Consider the following 16,131-nt stretch of genomic DNA (forward strand, 5'->3'; position numbering starts at 1 on the left):
TTCTTTAACATCAACTTCGTTGGACTGGTCGTGTCGTTCAGATGCCTGATTATTGTCTTCTAGAGCAACTACTATATATTCCTACGTATAAGACTACTTTTTAACCCAGGAAAATCTTCTCTAAATTCGGGGGTCGTCTTATACACCGGGTCGTTTTATACGCTGGAATATACGGTACTCTATTCCGAACTTAAAAATGGAAAGCGTAATGCTGGTGGTCAACAAAAGAGGTTTACAGACGCTCTCAAGGCAAATCTTTAAAAATGTATAAACATCAACTATTGAGAAACACTGGCATGCAAGTGTTCCAATTGGAGAACATCCAGAATTGGCCTCCACTTACGGACACACTGTTAAGACTGTGTTCATGGAAAGCAATCTTGCTTGGCTACAAGTGATCACCAAAGGAAGAAGAAGCAGTTTCAGGCACCACAGCTCCAAAGCTTTTGCTTTCTTGGTTTATCACCACCACAAGTTCTTCACACCGGGCTTCAGCAAAGAGTTTTTACCTCTGTCTTCAGTATGTTGTATTTTATTTTATTGCTATGGCTAATGGCTGATGCAAATAAAGATTCCCCTGAATTCCAAAGCTTTTGATGCACTTTTAACAAATCAGTCAGGTGTCCACAGAATTGCAGGATTTCTGGCACCTAGGAAAAACACCCCCAAAGCAGAAAAACACCCCCAAAGCATAATATGTCCCCCTCCATGTTTGACGGTGGGGATGGTGTTCTTGGGGTCGTAGGCACCATTCCTCTTCCAAACATGGTGAGTTGAGTTGATGGCAAAGAGCTCGATTTTGGTCTCGTCTGACCACAACACTTTCACCCAGTTCTCCTCTGGGTCATTCAGATGTGCATTGACAAACTGCAGATGGGCCTGTACATGTGCTGTATTGAGCAAGGTGACCTTGTGGGCTCTGTAAGATCTCAGTCCTTCACGGCGTAGTGTGTTACCAACTGTTTTCATGGTGACTATGGTCCCAGCTGCCCTGAGATCATTGACAAGTTCCCCTCATGTAGTTCTGGGCTGCTTCATCACTGTTCTCCTGATCATTGCAACTCATCTTGTGATGAGATCTTGCATGGAGTCCCAGACCAAGGGAGGTTGACAGTTAGTTTATGTTTCTTCCGTTTGTGAATTATTGCACCAACTGTTGTCACCTTCTCACCAAGCTGCTTGGCAATAGTCTTGTAGCCCAGTCCGGCCTTGTGCAGGTCTACAATCTTGTCCCTGACATCCTTGGATAGCTCTTTAGTCTTGGTCATGGTGGCTGCTTTGGAATCTGCTGGGTTGATGGCTTCTGTTGACATGGTTTTTTGCGCAGGTACTGTAACGAGCTGGGATTACAGGTAAGACCTCTCCCTTACAGCAGGTGCTTCTAACCTCAGCTCGTTACATACAGTGAAGATACCAGATAGCCTGACACCTGGCTGGTTGATAGGGGATCAAATACTTATTGGGATCTGTTGCCCGAGGCCTCACCTCATGGGTGAGCTAGCCATGGTACCAGGTTTAACCCTTCTCTAGTTAGATCTCAGAGCTGATAAGGCAAGCAGGGTGGGTGTGGGGAGACATTTTGCTCCCTTTCTTCCCCAACTTCCAGTTTGGGTAGGCCAGTCATGCCAAACAGAGGAAAATGCTTTCCTGGGATCCAAGGCAAATACATGAGAAAACAGAATATCCAGCTTGCCTGTCTCTCTCCAGAGATTGGTGTAGCCTTCTTTTAACTGCCAAACCCCCACCTAAACACACCTGTAGCATGAACGAAGTCAATCCAGGGGCACTTGAAGGGAACATTTCCTTTGAGGCTTGCAGAAATGTACCCAAGAGCCCAACACCAATTTCAAGAAGTCTATTTTGAATGAAAACCCCTTCATGGATCACTGCGTTGTCGTGGCGAAGGCAGTGAATGAAAAGAAAGGAGGACAAAGGTAAAGGCAGAATTGTACTTTAAAAAGGGAGGAAATGTTTCAGTTCCTTTGAAGACGATCCTATTGCAGCTACCGGTGCTTACAGGCAGATTTCTGAACTTCTGTAGCAGATGATCATTTGGGGGATTTGAGGGACAAATGACTGTTTGGAAACAGTCATTTAAATTAAGAGTTTCTGACCTAGGTGAGTTGATTGACAAGTCTTGTGTCTAGTCAAGCAGGAGTCAGTTGCAGAAATGTTTTTTGACACCTCTTAGAAGCAGAAAGATGGGAAAGATTACAGTGTTAACTACCTCCCATTACTCCATTTCCTTTGCTAGGCAGAACCTATTCAGTATATTCAAGAAGAAATCTGACCTCCTGTTTGGAGGGAATGAAGAATGAGATCTTAAAGTGACAGGTTAGTATAAATCAAGCTTTTGTTACACCCTCTGGCCGTTGAAATAAACAGTCCTATGCTAGATGGACCAGTTAGCTGCTCTGCTTCCCTTGATGAGTTTAATGTCTTCCAAGCCATGCAGCTGCTCAGAATGGCTGGGGAAACCCAGCCAGATGGACAGGGTACTAATGGACAGGGTACTAATAATAAATTTATTGTTATTGTAATGTTTTAATATATCTTTTCAGGTGCATTAGTGTTTCATTCTCTGCAGAGCTAAATTTCAGAATTAAGTGATGGCTTCCCATTTCTGAGCAATTGTTACGTTCTTGCTGTTAGCTCATAGATTTAGGAAGCAATCCTATGCTGCAGTTATGTCAGCTGAGTAGCTTTTGGAAGTGGTGTAAGCCCTACCCGTCTTATAGAGATGGGAGTTAGGCAGATCTCCCTCCATACACTGGTAAAAAATTGTGGTGGTCTGTCCAACAGGTAGATTGTGATCTACCGGTAGATCACTGGACGTCTGCGGTAGATCACTGGTAGACCATTGGCTCCCCCCCAAAAAAGCTGAACAACTGTGGCTCCCCTAAAAAAAGCTCAACATTTTACCTCCTCCCTGAAAAAACTCAACTACTTTGACCCGAACCCCCCAAAAGGGGGTAGATCACTGCCAGTTTTTAACTCTGTGAGTAGATTGCAGTCTCTTGGGAGTTGGCCACTATGGCATATCTTCATATTGTCATATTGGATTACTCTGCTTGTAGCATAGGTCCATATATTCCCCCTCTCACTCCCAACAAAAATTAATCCACTATTGTTTCAGAGGAAATAATTTCTGTATTATCTGCACACCAGAATCATCAAGTATAGTTTTCCACTATGATTTCCCCCCCTCCTACACATTCCTTCTATATCTTTGGGAATTGTTGAAGATTTTTGGGATGGTATCTTAATATCTATAGGGGTTATTAAGAATGCCTTGCTAGCATTCTTGAGATCTATACCTAACTGTATACAGCAGTCTGGCAGAAGCAAATCTGTTCCCATCATCCTGACCTTTAATGAAACCATGAGGTACACTTGCAGATAAATGCCAAAAAAACAACATCCACCCATCCCCATGTCACAGGGCAGCTTGATCAGAGGGTCTGGCAACTAGTTAGCTAGAAGGAATTATTATTACTCACCCTACATGAGATAGCATGTGGCTAACTTCAAAGTTGCCCCTCTGCTCTTTTGAATATTCTGATAGTTACATCATCCATGCTAATGTATACTTACTTCTAGAGCAATCCCCTTGGAAGAGGTTTAAGAATGTCACAGGCGTACAAGCCATCGTTCCTATTTAATGTATCAGCAATTAAGCATGATTAGAAGAACGTGACTCAAGTCAGTATTTCAAATAATGGCTCAAAGGAAGTATTAAAAAGCAGCAAGCACATTTATGTCCCTCGTTATTTAGGCATCAACTGCTGTGGTAATTCTAAAAATCATTTACCTCAATGGATATATGGTATTGATGCTAATATTGTCTCAATAGGGTTGAGTGGAAAGGTGACAGAAATTGGCACAGTGATTCTACCTTGTCTACCTTGAATATAGGTGTAACTATGCATCTCTGAGCTACCTGTATCCACTCAGTACAGATTTTGAGGTGGGAGGAGTCCTTTGTAGAAATAATAATAATAATAATAATAATAATAATTATTATTATTATTATTATTATTTTATTTTATTTTATTATTATTTTATTTCCCAGCCACTCTGGGCAGCTCACAGCACATATCAGAACATATTAAAACATCAATCCTTAAAAACTTCCTGATACAGGGCTGCCTTCAGATGTCTTCTAAAAGTCAGATACAGTAGTTATTTCCTTGACATCTGACGCCAATACCGAGAAGGCCCTCTTGCCTGGTTCCCTGTAACCTTGCTTCTCTCAGGGAGGGAGCCACCAGAAGGACCTCAGTGTCCGTGCTGAACGATGGGGGTGGAGATGCTCCTTCAGGTATAGAGGACTGAGGCCATTTAGGGCTTTAAAGGTCAGCACCAGCACTTTGAATTGTCCTTGTAAACGTGCTGGGAGCCAGTGAAGATCCTTTAGGACTGGTGTTATATACACGATACTAATTATTGTCTCTGTGCTGTCCCTGCTACATAGTTTAAGAGATAACGATTTACCATACGTGTTGCATTTTAGACTGTTATATTTTCACAAATACGTTCTAATCTAAATTACAGGATTATGGGCAGAAAAGAGCTAGGAGACTTTAACTTGTAGTCTATAACAAATCTATTTAATTTATGAGTAGATAGGATGGGAGCATCAACCTGCTACATACCCTCTGATATTTTACATGCACACAATAGATTTCATTCTGGGGCCTGGGTTTTCCAAGGACAGCAAGATGTCAATTCAGCTGGGATGTTCTTCAGTTCTTAAACTAGGGTACATAACATTACTCAGAATCACTGCACAGAGATTAGTTGACTGCGGATAAATCCTAAGCACACACTCTTGCTTTGTAAACATAAAGATGATGATGATGATGATGATGATACCATCACACAGTTCTGATGTCAGTCCACCCCTGTTCTACAATCTGTATGCCACAACATGTTAGTGGAATGACAGGCCTTCCAAGTGTTCCTATTTTCCAGGGATGCCCCTGATTTAGAGAAGCCATCCTGGTTTCTGGTTTGATTCCGGATTGTTCTGCTTTTCCTTGTTGTTGTTTAGTCGTTTAGTCGTGTCCGACTCTTTGTGACCCCATGGACCAGAGCACGCCAGGCACTCCTGTCTTCTACTGCCTCCCACAGTTTGGTCAAACTCATGTTGGTAGCTTCGAGAACACTGTCCAACCATCTTGTCCTCTGTTGTTCCCTTCTCCTTGTGCCCTCAATCTTTCCCAGCATCAGGGTCTTTTCCAGGGAGTCTTCTCTTCTCATGAGGTGGCCAAAGTATTGGAGCCTCAGCTTCGGGGTCTGTCCTTCCAGTGAGCACTCAGGGCTGATCTCCTTCAGAATGGATAGGTTTGATCTTCTTGCAGTCCATGGGACTCTCAAGAGTCTCCTCCAGCACCATAATTCAAAAGCATCCATTCTTCAGTGATCAGCCTTCTTTATGGTCCAGCTCTCACTTCCATACATCACTACTGGGAAAACCATAGTTTTAACTATACGGACCTTTGTCGGCAAGGTGATGTCTCTGCTTTTTAATATGCTGTCTAGATTTGCCATTACTTTTCTCCCAAGAAGCAGGCGTCTTTTAATTTCGTGAATGCTGTCACCATCTGCAGTTATCATGGAACCCAAGAAAGTAAAATCTCTCACTGCCTCCATTTCTTCCCCTTCTATTTGCCAGGAGATGACGGGACCAGTGGCCATGATCTTGGTTTTTTTTAATGTTGAGCTTCAGACCATATTTTGCGCTCTCCGCTTTCACCCTCATTAAAAGGTCCTTTAATTCCTCCTCACTTTCTGCCATCAATGTTGTGTCATCAGCATATCTGAGGCTGTGGATAGTTCTTCCGGCAATCTTAATTCCAGTTTGGGATTCACCCAGTCCAGCTTTTCCTTAGGACGTCCCTATTTTCATTGGAGAAATGTCAAAGGGTATGTAGTTACCCGAGCCGTCTGAAGGCAATCCTATATAGGGAAGTTTTCCTAATGTTTAATGTTTTATTATGTTTTTATATATGTTGGAAGCTGCTCAGTGTGGCTGGGACAACCCAGTAAGATGGGTGGGGGTATAAACAGTAAAATTATCATTATGGAATGGGACGTCCCTATTTCCATCAGATAAATGTTGGAGGGTATGGAATGAAACATTTGGCACTTCTACAAAGCAGTCATCTTCCTTCTCCATGAAATAATGCAATGGAAATTCTGTGACCGGCGGTAACTCAGGGTGTTTTCTGTCTTCACCTCTAATGATCCCCCTGCTGCTCCACCCTGCTATCATCTACACTTTGACAGAGGCATTCGTTCTTAAATTAAGATTGTGCATGGATGGTCCCAGATGTATGAGGCATATTTGAACGTTCAAAGCTAAGTGGCAAAAAAAAAAATAAAAAATAGGAGTCACTGTGCGTGTTTTATGGAGTGGGTTCTGTGATGTGAGCATTCAAGTATTAACATTAAATTCTGTCAAGTGGTCTCTGTTTCACTCAAGGCTGATATCACTGAGCAACAAAATCCTTTCAAGATGAGGTAAAGAGCACAGTCCCAGAGGGAAGGGAGTGCCTTGCATCACCCAACAGCTCACTTTTTGGATGATCACAACACTGACAAGCTCAAAAGGGAGCTTGCAGCCGCCAAAAGGATAGTAATTGAGCATGTGTGTCTCCAGAGTGGAAGGGAATGTGTAAACGAAGGGGAAATGGAGAAATCCTTAGGGTCTGTCGGGGATCTGGATGATCCCATATGAACGAAGTATAAATGCACCGTGAAAACACAGGACTCCTTAATGGAGGTAAGTTCACAGACAGTTTTATGATTTGTTCTTAAAAGCGAGGAAAGAGTGTGCGAGGGGCGGGGGGAGTTGATGTCATGCGTGTGACGTCCTGACATTGCAGATGTGAGCCTTGCGCCTCCCTCCCTAAGCCAGGCAGAAGCTTCCTGGGCTTTGGGAAGGAGGTGCCAGGGGAACATTTAGGGGGACTCCCAGTACGTTTCCGAGCACAATTCAAAGTGTTGGTGCTGACCTTTAAAACCCTAAATGGCCTCGGTCCAGTATACCTGAAGGAGCGTCTCCAACCCCCATCCTTCTCCCGGACACTCACGTCCAGCTCCGAGGGCCTTCTGACAGTTCCCTCACTGTGAGAAGCGAGGTTACAGGGAACCAGGCCTTCTCGGTAGCAGCGCTTGCCCTGTGGAACGCCCTCCCATCAGATGTCAAGGAAATAACTACTCTATCTGACTTTTAGAAGACATCTGAAGGCAGCCCTGTTTAGGGAAGTTTTTAATGACTGATGTTTTAAGGTATTTTTAATCTTTTAATCTTCCCCAGAGTGGCTGGGGAAACCCAGTCAGATGGGTGGGGTATAATTAATTAATTAATTAATTATGATTATTAAGTCCCCTTAGTCCAATGACCGCACGCCACTGGCATTCATCTCAAATATTAGGATTCACTTCAAAGGTCATAGTACCCATTTCTCAGTTGTGTCACTACAAGTTGAAGCTGTCAATGTGCTCGTACTGGACCCAACACACTTATACAGGTTCCTAAGGATTAATCTTGACCTTCTGAGTTGCAGAAATAAGTGTTTCTATAAAAAGTCACTGAGACTAGTGAGTAAAATTAAGACCAGGATCAGAAGATAACCTTGCGCATTGGCAATCTGCTGAATGAATGAGACAAAAAATTGGAGCAACAGACACAGACACCAAGGCCCTGTGAGACAGGATGTGTCTCGGGAAAATTATGCATCTGCAAAGGGAAATGACTGCAGCTGTGGCCAGAGGGAGAAGAGAGTGGGGGGGGGGAGCAGCTGCCATTCAACAGGATTTTCCAACAGTTAGTCACCCTACAAGTCCATCCTTTGCATATTTGAGTATGATGCACAGATACTCAGTTCCTTACATGCATTGATGGAACTTTCTGCGTGACTATGTTGATAAAATATATTGCTAGGTGGTGATACAGATTATTAGGAAAAGGAAGTACATCTTTGATTAACGGTCCAAAAATTGGAAAACACTCTTGCAATAGCATGCCAAAATTAGAACTTACAATGCATTGACTTTGAGACCTCAATGAAGTAAATTCTGTGTAAATAAAGTAATAATCAAGTCCTCTATTTAAATGTCAGTGTTTATTTTCTGTACGTAAAACCCAATCTTCTGTTCAGAAGTTTGGAGCGGCTTAGAATGGTGTGTGTGTCAGTTTTCCTTTATACAAGCAGCCCATCGTTGCTTAGCTCCCTCTCAGGATTGGATTCTGACTGCAGGGAAAATATTATTTCCTAGGAACGGATACACTACGTGGGAGGAACATCATCTGGTTGCCCTCCGGCAGACCGATAACAATTACATATGCCTTATGCAAGAGGAACATCGTCTGGAAAGGCCCTAAGTCCTGCTGTCGGAAGGGTAATGAGGCTTCTACTGGCAGGTCTGCTCTGCCCTGTTTACCAGACACAAAATGATGATGTAGTTGTAGCTGCAGAAGCACTTGCTAGAGTTGCCATCATTGCAGCTGCCCAAATATATAGGATCAGGGACACCAGGTGGCTAGTCGCGTTTTGCAAATTATCCAATTATCTTGAGGATGAAGCCGACTCATAAGTTGACTTTCCTACTCATCACTTTTTCCTTTTCAAAGCGGCCTGAAATGAAACACTTATTTGGAATGGTGGAAGAGGCAAGATAAACCTTTGCACACACCAGATTGCAATGCTGTGTTTTGTCAAGCAATTTCAAACTTTGAGGAAATGTGGATGAAACTTTTGATCCATAAAACCATGGTCAGGTTGGTGGGCCTTGAAGATCCCTAGATTCTGGGATGTATTAATATGTCACATCATACCCTTGAACATCTGCTGGTAAAGATTCAGGAAGGGAAGCTGGGGGAACGATAGTCCTGTCCCTGCTATTTGTCTGTGTTTTATTGTGCCATTGCACCATCTGATCTATTATTTTATACCGGTAGATATTGAGGTTTTGAAATTATGGGTGTAGATGATGCAAGAATCAAAATGTATGCATTCTTATGAAAACTGTTATTCCCAAACTTTGTTGAATATCTCTCATATATATATATATATATATATATATATGAATGATGTAATGGTACAATAAAGTCAAATATCACAAGAAGTCAGAATGTTATTCTCACTTCCAGTTGCTGTAACCCACTCAGAAGTATCTTTACATCACAATGTTGATGATGGATACCATATGAACTGTGAACTTACCCCAGAACTGAATTATCTGTTCATATCCCTGACCTTAGTTCTACCATCTAAAAATGTCAACTAGCTTTCCAAATATGGAAACTATTTCGGAAACAATAATGCAAACAATTCTTAGTCATCTGTTTTGGAATGCTGAGTAGATATGTTCATCGTTATTCAGCTGTTATCCAGGGTCATGTAGAGCAAAGCATATAAATGGGCTTGGCTGCCTCTTTTGTAATAGTTGAGAAATCCAAAGCTGCATTTTGCTGCTTGGTACTGAACAAATGCAACTAAAAATGCCATGGTGGTGAGTAGCTCAGGGGTAGAGCCCCCATTTTGCATGCAAACGTTCTCAGGTTCAATCCCTAGTGTCTCTGATGCCTGGGGCTTGGAAAGGCCCTGATCCAAAATCCTTGCGAGCTACTGCCTATCCATGTATACCAGTAGTAGTAGGATTGCCCCATTTCAAAAAGTAAAAATCAGGACCCCCCGAAAATTGTTGAGCTTTTCAATTAACTTGCCTAAGATCGAGGACAAAGCGCTGCTTTTTGGAAATTCCCCCTGGTTGCTCAGAGAGGCTTTTGTGTGTGCAAAGAATGCTTCAATCGGGGTTTCTCCTTTTTCTTGTTGCTTTTTTTGGGAGAAAAGTAAGGACCATCTGAAATGAATATAAGGTGCCTACGAATGGCGGCGAAGGACTTGAGTGCCCATCCCTCTGTTTCACTGATCTAGCAAGAGTACATTGCAGTCTAGCAGCAGACAAAATTGAGCCTTGTCTGCTTGTTTAAAATACAACATGTGCTCTTGGTTACACCAGACTGAAAGTATTTCAAAACTAGTCTGGACAAAGTACAATGGGGGGGGGGGGAAGGAATATGACATTGGAAGCAAATGTCCCTGAGCTGTGGAGAATGGACTGGGTGATTCCCCATACCTTGTCCCACTCAGGTCTTTCTTAACTTTGTCCCATAATAATTTATTTGCTTGAAGAACTGTTTGCACAAAGTAATAATGTCTTCCAACCCTCACCTGTTCTGGTTCCCCCCCCTTTTCTAACTTAATTCAAAACTAGGCCAGCCCAACTGATTGCTGTGTTTGAAGGTCAACTGTTTTTTTACCGTGCCCCGAACGTTGAACACTATTTGAAAAGTGTGCTTCATACTAAGTTAGACCCATGGACCCTATAGCTTGAGGCTGTCCACAGTCCACTCTCCTGCCCCAGCTTAGCTCCTGAAATCCTGGTGAGCTAGCAATGCCCAAGGGACTCAGCATGTGGCCTTTGACAATGTTTCCCCTTTCCAGGAACTGTTCCGAGAAGTGAGGTTTTAGCCCAAACTCTATAGCACTGTCTGTTTTGATCTAGCGGGACATGGGTAGCACTGTGGTCTAAACCACTGAGCCTCTTGGGATTGCTGATCAGAAGGTCAGCAGTTCGAATCCCCATGACGGGGTGAGCTCCTGTTGTGCTGTCCCAGCTCCTGCCAACCTAGCAGTTCAAAAGCACACCAGTGGAAATAGATAAATAGGTACCGCTGCGAGGGGAAGGTAAACAGCATTTCTGTGCGCTCTGGTTTCTGTCACGGTGTTCCATTGCGCCAGAAGCAGTTTACAGTGGTACCTTGAGTTACAAATGCCTCAGGTTACAAACACTTCAGGTTACAAACGCCGCTAACCTGGAAGAGTTACCTCGAGTTGAGAACTTTGCCTCAGGATGAGAATGGAAATCATGTGCTGGCAGCACAGCGGCAGCAAGAGGCCCCATTAGCGAAAGCACGCCTCTAGTTAAGAACAGTTTCAGGTTAAGAACGGACCTCCTGAACGAATTAAGTTTGTAACTAGAGGTACCAGTGTAATCGTGTTGGCCACATGACCTGGAAAGCTGTCTGTGGACAAACGCCGGTTCCCTCGGCCTGAAAGTGAGACGAGCACTATAACACTGTCTGTTCTGATCTACCACGTAATAAAAGAATCTACAAAGATATGGATCACCAAGACTAAACTGTATGCTTAAACATTTCCATTATGCAAATATTGCATTTTACATGATAGTAACCCAAGCTTGGGACCTTATGCTAAAAGCCGGGCAAGAAATCAATTTTTTAAAAAATATGATGATGATGATGATGATGATGATGATGATGATGATTCCTGTGTGATCGAATGCATAAGCAGCTAAGCACCTTTCACAGGCTGACCTGTTCACATGCAGAAACTTCGCCACACGGAGTCCTGTCCAGTTGCGACATCAGGATGTTGCCTAGTGAAACATCTGGATTCCTGCCGTATTGATTCATATCTTCAAGCAGCCATATGCGACAGAAGGCTGCCAGACACAAAGCACCCTGGAGGCATTTCTGCACGGTGGATCATTGATGCAGTTTGGGGTAGAAACTGCAGAAAAGGCTATACTGACCTGGTTAAATATCTCCTGAACTGCATAGCAGGGGAGCCTCTTCACATAAAACACTGGGCTGTGAAAACTGCCTACTTGGTTACTGGAACACATTAACAGAGATTTATTATTATTTAGCTTTTAAGACCAATTTATCTCTATCATCTATCTATCTATCTAATTTTTATTTAATTTTATGTTTTACAATTTAGAATACATCCTTAAAATATCAGTGACTTCCCTCCTCTTTCCATGGTTCATTTTGCATATCAGAAATCCCTGCATATTTTACAAAAACTAAACCTTTCAGTATTTCATTATTACATCCACCAAAAATTATTTGCACTGTTGCATTTATCTTAATGCTGCCAATGTTTTCAAGTGTACACAAATTCCCCCCTTATATTCAATAAAAATTTTCGAATCTTGTCTAAATGTATGTTCTCCTTGTTCTCTTATTCTTTATGTTAAGTCTGCAAGCTGCGCATATTCCATCAGCTTAAGTTTTCATTCTTTAGTTGGGACCTCACTCGTTTTCCATTTTGGGGCTAACAAAATACAGGCTGTAGTAGTGAAAAACCTGGCTGCAATGTTCACAGTGCAAAAAGGTCCTTATTTGTTTCTATTTGAAATGTTTTTTTGCCCAAAGGTTCAAGGGCAGCGAAAAGTGTGTGTGTGGGGGGGGGGAGGTTAATTCGCACAACATATGAATAGAAGAAATAACCAACAAATGAGGTGTATGGGGGGGGGAGACCAACAAATAAGCATAACAAAATGTGACACTAAGCAACAATAAGAAAAGTAGTAAAGCTAAAAATGTTTGTGTGTGTGTGTTAAAAACCCCTATAATCTATTCCATGCCATCCTGCATTTTTTCCCCGGGGGTGGGGGATGCTACTCTTTCTAATACTCTCCTTGTGGTAAGTTATATTGGCTGAAACAATGTTCTTTTTCTAGCCACTATAGGAAATTAAATGGTATGCGGAGGTGATTCAAAGCCCTTCCCCATTCCTAGAGAGTCTATTCAGAAAGGAAGAATGTCAAGTTCAATCCGAGTATTGTTTCTGCTCCAAGACAGGGAGGGGAGAGAAGGAAGGAAGGAAGGAAGGGGGGACATTTCATAGGGAATCGCTGCTTCTGATTAATCCATGCAGCACTAAGAGAACGATTGCTTTGGCTGTCTGTGGCCCAAAGCTGTGTAGCCAATGGTTGAAAAGCGCTCTTTTTACATCTGTTTCACAATAGTGGGTGAAGGTGACATTATTTAGAATCACCCGAGTTATTTTTCTTCAAGGTTTTTTGTCAGTTTTGACAAAAAAACTGTAAACTGATAAGAACCTTGGTAGGATTACTGTAATAATCTGCAGTTTTATTAAGAGTATACATTTAACATAGACAGAACAAATGATTAAGTTAATTTGGAATATGCAGGAAATAAAAATAAAAAAAATTAAGGAACCGCAGGAAGAGGGAGAAGGAAGTTGAGTTTCAAAATGTTAAAATGGTTGCAAAATTACAGTGGTACCTCGGTTTAAGTTCACAATTGGTTACGGAAGTCTGTACTTAACCTGAAGCGTACTTAACCTGAAACGAACTTCCCCATTGAAAGTAATGGAAAGTGGACTAATCCGTTCCAGATGCGTCCGTGGAGTACTTAAACTGAAAGTACTCAAACTGAAGCGTACTTAAACTGAGGTATGACTGTATTGGAATAAATAAATAAAAAGTCCAGCACCTCCGACCTGGACTCCCATGGGTTTCAGAACTAGTGCACAACTTGGGGAAGGGTGGACTTGAGGCTTGTTGATATTGCAAAATGATCAATCCCCTACAGGATGTGATAGTGGAGAACAAAAGAAGGGAAGGCTCCTTTCATTGCCTTTTTAAAGGGATCACTGATTACCTTTCAAAACACATACACACCACAGCCCACGCATGAGGCAAGGTGAGGCGATACCGTAGGATCCACAGAGGCAACAGATCCCAATGTGAAACTTTCTTTCCCCTTTGCTTCCTGATGTACGGTAGCTCTTCCCTCACCCCTTCTTACCTGGCAGGGAAGAGGGCACAATTTTGGGGTCCGCCTCGGATACCAGAATGTCTTGGAATGTTGGCATCTCCCTCTCCCTCTCTCACACGATTTCAATGCAGCAGCATAAGCAAGCTATCAGGAAAGCAAACTTAAGGACAGGATGCCATATCAACTCAATTCTCCCCCCCCCCCCGCGCATTTTATCGCTTACGTATTGCATTTGCATTGGGTCAGCTGTACTTACTTAACCGATTATTGAAAGATTTTGATTTGCACTGGAGAATTTCAGTGGGATGAAGCAAAGCTAAGGAAGTTTTCTTGACCTTTCCTCCAGTTCCTCGAGGCACCCTGGGCCTACATCCATGACTTTAGGTGATCTCTCCTCGATGCAATGGCTGAACTACAACCCGGAAAGCCACTGTGCAGTTCTTCACAATGCATCTAGCTCCCCCCCACCCCTGCGACCAAACACACACAAAAAAAACCCAAGGTGTGGCTTCTGATTGACTGCAGGAGCTGCCTGCTCTCAATAGGAAGCTGTGTCGGATGTTCGGCTTCTGAAAAACGTTTGCAAACCAGAACACTTACTTCTGGGTTTGCGGCGTTTGGGAGCTGATTTGTTCAGGAGCCAAGCCGTTCAACAACCAAGGTGGTGGCCTCTGTCTCCTCTAGCTGAAGTTTTACAAAACAACAACACAAAATCCCCACTTCGGCACAATTCCCATCATCCCTGACCACTGGTCCTGTTAGCTAGGGATCATGGGAGTTGTAGGGCCGCAGTTTGGGGATGTCTGATCCAGAGGGTTACCAAGAAATCCACAATGTCTTTGCCGCATAAAACCTGTCAACTCTACCTGTGCATTGGAAGGAACCCAAGGGCTTGTTTAATCCATCAGTGGCCACCTGATTGTAATCCTAGGAAGATGGACATGGATCAAGCAAGCTGCTTAGGAGGCGCAGAGTCCTTCCTTGTCTAGATGTAATTGCTCACAATACACGTACAGTACAGAGTAAGGCATCCTGATGGAAAAAGTCCAAGCTACTAAAGCTGGGTTGAAAGTCAGGGCATACTGCCCTCTCATGGCCTTCTTCTGTACTACAGACAGAAATCATGGTACTGTAGTACAGAAATGTTCTCCACATTAACAATGAAAATAATGTCGTAGACCTCCAAGGTGTTGTCCGGAGGGCAGAAATCAGACATCCCCAAACCCTCTGCACAGGTGCAAAATATATCATACCAGGATCCTGTTCTACTTCCTTAAAAAAACACTGTACTCTTTCCATAATCTCTCTCTGCAATGCCTGCTTTCTTTATCTAACTTGCTTGCTGTACAGTGGAACTGCGGTTTTCCGAAATGTTCAAAAACCGAGGATCAAAGGGCTGTCAGCAAGTTCAATGGGAAAATTGAGGAACATGCCTCAAAAGCTGTTACGACTTCCGAGGCACATTAGGGGTGTCTGTGTGCCTAGAATAATGGCCCAACTCCCCAAGTTCATTACCGGTCAGAGATAAATGAGCCAAGGCAGAAATCCAGTGAAAGCAAGACTAGTTTTTATTCTCTGTTGCAACAGAGTCCCCCCACCCACTTGCCGGGAGGTGAAGGGCCCAGAAGGAAAGGAGCAAAACTCCTCTTAAACGTTTGCATTTTGTGAAGCCTTGCTATTAATCAGTCTCTTCACATTTTATCACGTGAGACTTTAAGTCGCGTTCAATACTTGCCAAGCCAATCTTGTAGCAAGGGGGAACTTCCTTTAGAAAGGAGAGCATACAAGGCTGCTGTCTGCCTTGGCGGCGGCAGCCTCAAAATACTTCTCTCTGCCCCCCCCTTTAACAGAAAGGAGAGCAATAATACCCTGTTTCTCATATTTTAAGACATACCCATAAAATAAGCCATAGCAGGATTTTTAATCATTCAAAGAATATAAGCCATACCCTGAAAATAAGACATAGTGATAGGCGCAGCAGCAATGCCGGCCGCGGCAAGAGGAGGAAAAAAATAAGACATCCCTTGAAAATAAGCCATAGTGTGTTTTTTTGAGGAAAAAATAAATATAAGACGTGTCTTATAATATGAGAAACACGGTACATTCCAACGTTCTGGCTTTTTATTCTCTAGGGCAAGCAGCTATTCAGAGTATTTCCTGGACAGCTGATGCCTGTTCGAAGCCTGATTCAAGCGTTTTGCAACACTTCCCTACCATCAAGTCACTGCAAAAAGAAAAATGCAAGACTATATAGTTTTGGTAAGTTGAGATAAACCCAACTAATCTTTCGGGGGGTGGGGGATTACACAGGCTTGACAAAAATCTAATAGTCAAGATCAGGCACTAGGCAGGAAATACAATGAACTTTATTACCTAATGAAGAATTATAGACCCAGGCTAACACTCAGGAAGAGTGATCCCCACCACTCACAGCTATTTCACAAACTCTGTTGGGTTTATTTTAACAAGAAGTTGTTGACTAAAGGACAGCCTCACAGGATATA

At 42.8% G+C, this 16,131-nt stretch overlaps 1 long non-coding RNA gene across 1 annotated transcript; it reads left to right on the top strand.

The window, feature by feature from the left end:
• Positions 1–6,575: 6,575 nt before the first annotated feature.
• On the top strand, positions 6,576–8,703 carry LOC148686760 (uncharacterized). Its single transcript, XR_015948371.1, has 2 exons — positions 6,576–6,787; positions 8,287–8,703. It is a non-coding gene; the product is annotated as an uncharacterized LOC148686760 (long non-coding RNA).
• The last annotated feature ends 7,428 nt before the right edge of the window (positions 8,704–16,131 follow it).

Source organism: Zootoca vivipara, chromosome 2, assembly GCF_965207765.1.
Source record: "Zootoca vivipara chromosome 2, rZooViv2.hap1.1, whole genome shotgun sequence".
Classification (NCBI taxonomy): Eukaryota; Metazoa; Chordata; class Lepidosauria; order Squamata; family Lacertidae; genus Zootoca; species Zootoca vivipara.